The following is a 6430-nucleotide window of genomic DNA, read 5'->3' as shown; positions in this document are numbered from 1 at the left end:
TGGTCTTTATCGCTAATGTGGCTCCTACATAGCAATATGCCAATGCATTTGTTTTCTAAAATTTTTTTTTTGTTGAGGCTGATACGTGTGGATGATGTGGTCAGCATGTGAACTACGTTTCATTAAACATCATCATTATCTTCCACCTCACTTTTTTTTTAAAACAAAATTTTCCTGAAGCTAATGTGGCAAAACTTACACGTTATCTCCTACGTATGTCTTTTTGAAAAATTGATATAAAATTTAAGTGTTTTAACATCTACTATGAGAAGTTATAAAATTTGCATTAAAAAAATATCTTTTTTAATTTTCAAAAAATTCAAATATTAAAATTTATCAAATCTTAAGATTATGTTTTTCAACCACACATGTAATCCAACTGACAAGTTTTGCATTGTCAGCAAAAGAAAATTAATAAAAAAAAGAAAATAAAATTTTCATCTCGGATTGCGTGGCGTTCAATTCCAAGTGCCACAAGGAGATGAGCGGACAAGCAATTAATAGTTTGGCATCAAGAAGTTATTACAAATTAAAATAAATAGGTGCATTGTCATGTTGGTGAAATGAAAGCTGTACGAAAGATTCTAACGCATTTAAAGTACATGGATGAAAGCTTCTTATACAAACATAGCTATTAATAGTGCATTTTACTTGAAAAGTTTTGACTGTTGAGAAAAAAAAACAAAAAACAGGGAAATTGATTTTTATAAAATTAGTGACTTAATACACATTTGATTTTGATTAAATGCTAAATTATGAAAAATAGATCAAGAAACTTCTTAACTTTCGTAAATAATTTATTTTACTGAAAAAAAATTCTTAGAGTTAGACAGTGATTATACCGATCTTTTTATTCTCCGAGCGTGGAACCAGTACATCATATTTTTTTCTTTTGTTCTCTCTTTAAAAGACTTGGAATCTAGAAATCACAAAGTACACATGATTCCCACTTTTCCATGACTATCATTTCTTTAGTTGTTTGTTTGCCTTTCCTAGATATGTCTCTCAATATGTATATGCATTAAAGGGAGCTCAAGTTGCACCCCATTTTTCATATATTTTTTCTTTCTAAATTACCTATTAACCCTGACCTATGCCATCTTTTCCTTTTGTGTCTTTTGGAGCTTAACATGTGCCCTACATAGCTCGAGAGGGCGCACGAAAGCTTGCATATGGCCAGATAAGATAAAGCTAGCCACGTGAAGCTTGCATGAGACCTAACAAACTCCACTAAACTCATCATGCCCCACGTGAGTATCACTGTTCATGTGTAAGCGCGGTAGGGTTTTCATGAGCTTGCTAGTGTCTGTGATCACTAGAGTGTTGTTGGGACATTTTTTGAAAAGACATTAAATTTCTATCTTTTTAAGCTTTTTTGCTAACACAATATTCTCGTTGGTCCAGGCGATAGAGGTATGGGTAGCTAAAGCAAGTGGTTTTGATCTTTTTAAAAAAACAAAGTTCATTAAGTTAAATTAAATAAAAATAAAAAATAAACCAATACCGAGAAAGCCTTCTGTTGGCATGAACCCTCCATGACCATCTATATGTTACAATGCGGCAGATCGAGGAAGTTAATCCCTTTGCTTTCACACCCACAAACCTCAGCGAGCCCTATAGGTTCATGCCTGCGTTTTGGTTTTTTTTTTCGATTTCAGTATACCGCCCCTAGAAAATGAGTATTACTTTTTGATTTTCACCTGTACTCACTCAGTTGAAAAAAAATAGAGTAATGTATGTAAACAATGTGAAAGTTTTCTTATATTATGGAGGCTGCGCCACACATGTGGTTGCGAGTTATTAAAAAACACATCTTTATTGGAACACAATGGACCTAAGTGGTGTTCATTTTTGCAAAATTCACTCATCCCTCCCACGTGGGAGAGACTTGTCGGCTCGGTCATCGGTGCGAGAGTAATAGCATCCTCGTCTCACTGTGACGGGATCGCACTTCCAGGTGCACTCGCCTCCACCGAAGCCCCATCCCCATTAGAAGCATCAGCAACATCGGCGCTGGTACTAGGCGTAATTCCGGAAGCCTTTTGGCCATTGTAGCCCTTCGGAGGGATGCCGGGCCATTCTGGAAGCCTTACGGTTTTCTCGCCATCGTATCCCTTCGGAGGGATGCCGGGCCACTCCGGAAGTCTCTTCATTATGTTGTGGCCGTAGCCCTTCGGGGGAATGCCGGGCCATTCGGGAAGTCTTACGGTAGCATGGCTAATGACAAGAGATGTGGCAAGGATCACAAGGAAGAGCAAAATATGGAACTTGGCCATTTCGGTCGTCGGCTGGGGAGAGGCTGATGTGTCCTAGATCACGAAATCTTTTCCTCAATCTCTTTTTCACCGATGCTTGCTATTGCTCTTGAACTATGGGTGTATAAATAGCCACTCGGTGGGCAAACCGAAGCCTTCATAAATGCGTACCTGAAGATGCCTTAATTGTCAAGAAATTTATTTTCACATGTCGACCAATGGTTCATGTCGACGGTGATGACGCAATTGCCATGCGTTGGGAATTTTTCCTGTGTCGGAACTTTTTTTTGGTTACCTCTCGAACGACATTGATCTAAGGTTTTGTAGTAACCGTCGATGTGAGAACAACGTTTACAGCGTGAAAACTCCTTGGTATGACAATTTAATGCCTCGCGATGAAAAGATAGATTTTTGACTTATATTTCATTGATTTTCAATATTAATAATAGATGCCCATTTTGTCATCAGAGCCAATATGCATTGCCAATAACTCAAACAATCAATGAAAACATTTAAAATGAAATGTTTTCCGAAGTGAATAAATGCAATAAAGTATCTTCAAGCATGTTGGTAAGAGGGAGAAGTCACATGGAATATATACAAGGTCACGAGTAAGGACGGGAAAGAAATAATAATAATAATAATAATAATAATAATAATATTATTATTATTATTATTATTATTATTATTATTATTATTATTATTATCTATTGATATAATGGAAAAAGAAGCCGAGAGTTGAAAGAGAGTTTCAAATAGAAGAAGTTGAAAATGACAAACAAAAAAAACAATAAAAACTCCAAATAAATAACCAGAAACCAAAAAAAAAATGTGAGAAAAGATAATATCAAAAAGAAGGAACATAAAGCACGCTTAATACTTCATTGGAATAGCGATATTAGTCCCTTTAACATAGAGCTGAGGGCACTTCAGTTTTTGTTTGCCTAGACATGTCAATAATGGTTGTTATAGTATTTGTACGGGGCTCACTTTGATCTTTATCGCTAATGTGGCTCCTACATAGCAATATTCCGATGCATTTGTTTTCTAAAAATTTTTTTTATGTTGAGGCTGATACGTGTGGATGATGTTGTTAGCATGTGATCTACGTTTCGTTAAACATCATCATCATCTTCCACCTCACTTTTTTTTTAAAAAAAAAAATTCCTGAAGCTATTGTGGGAAAACTTCCACGTTATCTCCTCCTCATGTTTACTTTTTTTTGAAAATTGATATAAAATTTAAATGTTTTAACATCTACTCTGAGAAGTCATAAAATTTGCATTAAAAAACAACTTTTTTAATTTTCAAAAAATTCAAATATTAAAATTTATCAAATCTTAAGTTTATGTTTTTCAACCACACATGTAACCCAACTAACAAGTAGTGCGATGTCAGCAAAAGAAAATTAATGAAAAAAAGAAAAGAAAATTTTCATTTCGGATTGCGTGGGGTTCAATTCCAAGTACCACAAGGAGATGAGCGGCCAAGCAATTAACATTTTGGCATTAAAAGACTTGGAATCTAGAATTCACAAAGTACACATGATTCCCACTTTTCATAACTATCATTTCTTTAGTTGTTTGTTTGTCTTTCATAGATATGTCTCTCAATATGTATATGCATTAAAGGGAGCTCAAGTTGCACCCCATTTTTGATATTCCCACCGGATGTTTCAAACTTCTCTTATATATCCAAATTGTTTATATTTTGAAAACTTTTTTCATCAACCATTTATATATATATATTTTTTTCTAAATTACCTATTAACCATGATCTCTGCCATCTTTTCCTTTTGTGTCTTTATGAGCATAATATGTGCCCTACAGAGCTCGAGAGTGTGCACGAAAGATTGCATATGGCCAGCTAAGATAAATCTAGCCACGTGAAGCTTGCTTGAGACCTAATGAACTCCACTAAACTCATCATGCCCCACATGAGTATCCCTGATCATGTGCAAGCGCGGTAGGGTTTTCATGAGCTTGCTAGTGTCTATGATCACAAGAGAGTCATTGGGATATTTTTTGAAAGGTCATTAAATTTCTATCTTTTTAAGCTTTTTTGCTAACACAATATTCTCGTTGGTCACAACGAGGTTGGTCCAGGTGATAGAGGTATGGGTAGCTAAAGCAAGTGGTTTTGATCTTTAAAAAAAATTGAGTTCATTAATTAAGTTAAATTAAATAAAAATAAAAAATAAATCAATACCGAGAGTGCCTTCTCTCGGCATGAGCCCTCAGTGATCATCTACATGTTAAAACGTGACAGATCAAAGAAGTTAATCCCTTTGTTTTCACACCCGCAAACCTTAGCGAGCGCTTTAGGTTCGTGCCTGCATTTTGGTTTTTTTTAGATTTCAGTATACCACCCCTAGAAACTGAGTATTATTTTTTATTTTCACTTGTACTCACTTAGTTGAAAAAAAATAGAGTAATGTGTGTAAACAACGTGAAAGTTTTCTTATTTTATGAAGGTTGTGCCACACATGTGGCTGTGAGTTATTAAAAAAACACATCATCCTAGGAACACAATGGACCTAAGTGGTGTTCATTTTTGCAAAATTCACTCATCCCTCCCACGAGGGAGAGACTTGTCGGCTCGATCATCGGTGTGAGAGTGATAACATCCGCGTCTCATTGTGATGAGATCGCACTTCCAGGTGCACTCACCTCCACCGAAACCCCATCCACATTAGAAGCATCAACAACATCAGCGCTGGCACTAGGCCCAATTCCGGAAGCCTTTTGGCCATTGTAGCCCTTCGGAGGGATGCCGGGCCATTCCGGAAGCCTTACAGTTTTCTCACCATCGTATCCCTTCGGAGGGATGCCGGGCCACTCCGGAAGTCTCTTCGCTACGTTGTGGCTGTAACTCTTCGGCGGAATGCCGGGCCATTCGGGAAGTCTTACGGTAGCGTGGTTGATGACGAGAGATGCGGCAAGGATCACGAGGAAGAGCAAAATCTGGAACTTGGCCATTTCGGTTGTCGGCTAGGGAGAGGCTGATGCGTCCTAGATCACGAAATCCTTTCCTCAATCTCTTTTTCACCTATGCTTGCGGTTGCTCTTGAACTATGGGTGTATAAATAGCCACTCGGTATGCAAGCGGAAGCCTTCATAAATGTGTACCCGAAGACATCTTAATTGTCAAGAAATTTATCCTCACATGTTGACCACTGGTCCATGTCAATGGTGTTGACGCAATTGTCATGCATTGGGAGTTTTTCCGTGTGTCAGAAATTTTTTTCGGTTACCTCTCGAATGACATCGATCTAAGGTTCTGTAGTAACCGTCGATGTGAGACAATGTTTACAGCGTGAAAACTCCTTGGTATGACAATTTAATGCCTCACGATGAAAAGATGGATTTTTGACTTATATTACATTGATTTCTAATATTAATAATAGATGCTCATTTTGTCATCAGAGCCAATATGCACTGCTGATAACTCAAACAATCAATGAAAAATTTAAAATGAAATGTCTTCTGAAGTGAATAAATGCAATAAAGTATCTTCAAGCATGTTCGTAAGAGGGAGAAGTCACATGGAATATATACAAGGTCACGAGTAAGGGCGGGAAAGAAATAATAACACACACACACACATAATAATATATAATAATATTAATATTAATATTATTAATATTATTATTATTATTATTATTATTATTATTATCTATTAATATAAGGGAAAAAGAAGCCGATAGTTGAAAGAGAGTTTCAAATAAAAAGAAGTTGAAAATGACAAAAACTTCAAATAAATAACCAGAGACCAGAAAAATTTGTGAGAAAAGGTAATATCAAAAATAAAGAACATAAAGCACGGTTAATACTTCATTGGAACTGCAATATTAGTGCCTTTAACATAGAGCTGAGGGCACTTCAGTTTTTGTTTGCCTAGACATGTCTATAATGGTTGTTATAGTATGTGTACGGGGCTCACTTTGGTCTTTATCGCTAATGTGGCTCCTACATAGCAATATGCCGATGCATTTGTTTTCTAAAATTTTTTTTATATTAAGGCTGATACGTGTGGATGATGTGGTCAGCATGTGAACTACGTTTCGTTAAACATCATCATGATCTTCCACCTCACCTTTTTTTAAAATTTTTTTTTTCTTGAAGCTAATGTGGCAAAACTTCCACGTTATGTCCGACATATGTTTTTTTATTTAC

Source organism: Dioscorea cayenensis, chromosome 9 (assembly GCF_009730915.1).
Source record: "Dioscorea cayenensis subsp. rotundata cultivar TDr96_F1 chromosome 9, TDr96_F1_v2_PseudoChromosome.rev07_lg8_w22 25.fasta, whole genome shotgun sequence".
In the NCBI taxonomy this organism is placed as follows: Eukaryota; Viridiplantae; Streptophyta; class Magnoliopsida; order Dioscoreales; family Dioscoreaceae; genus Dioscorea; species Dioscorea cayenensis.
This window is presented reverse-complemented; position numbering follows the sequence as displayed.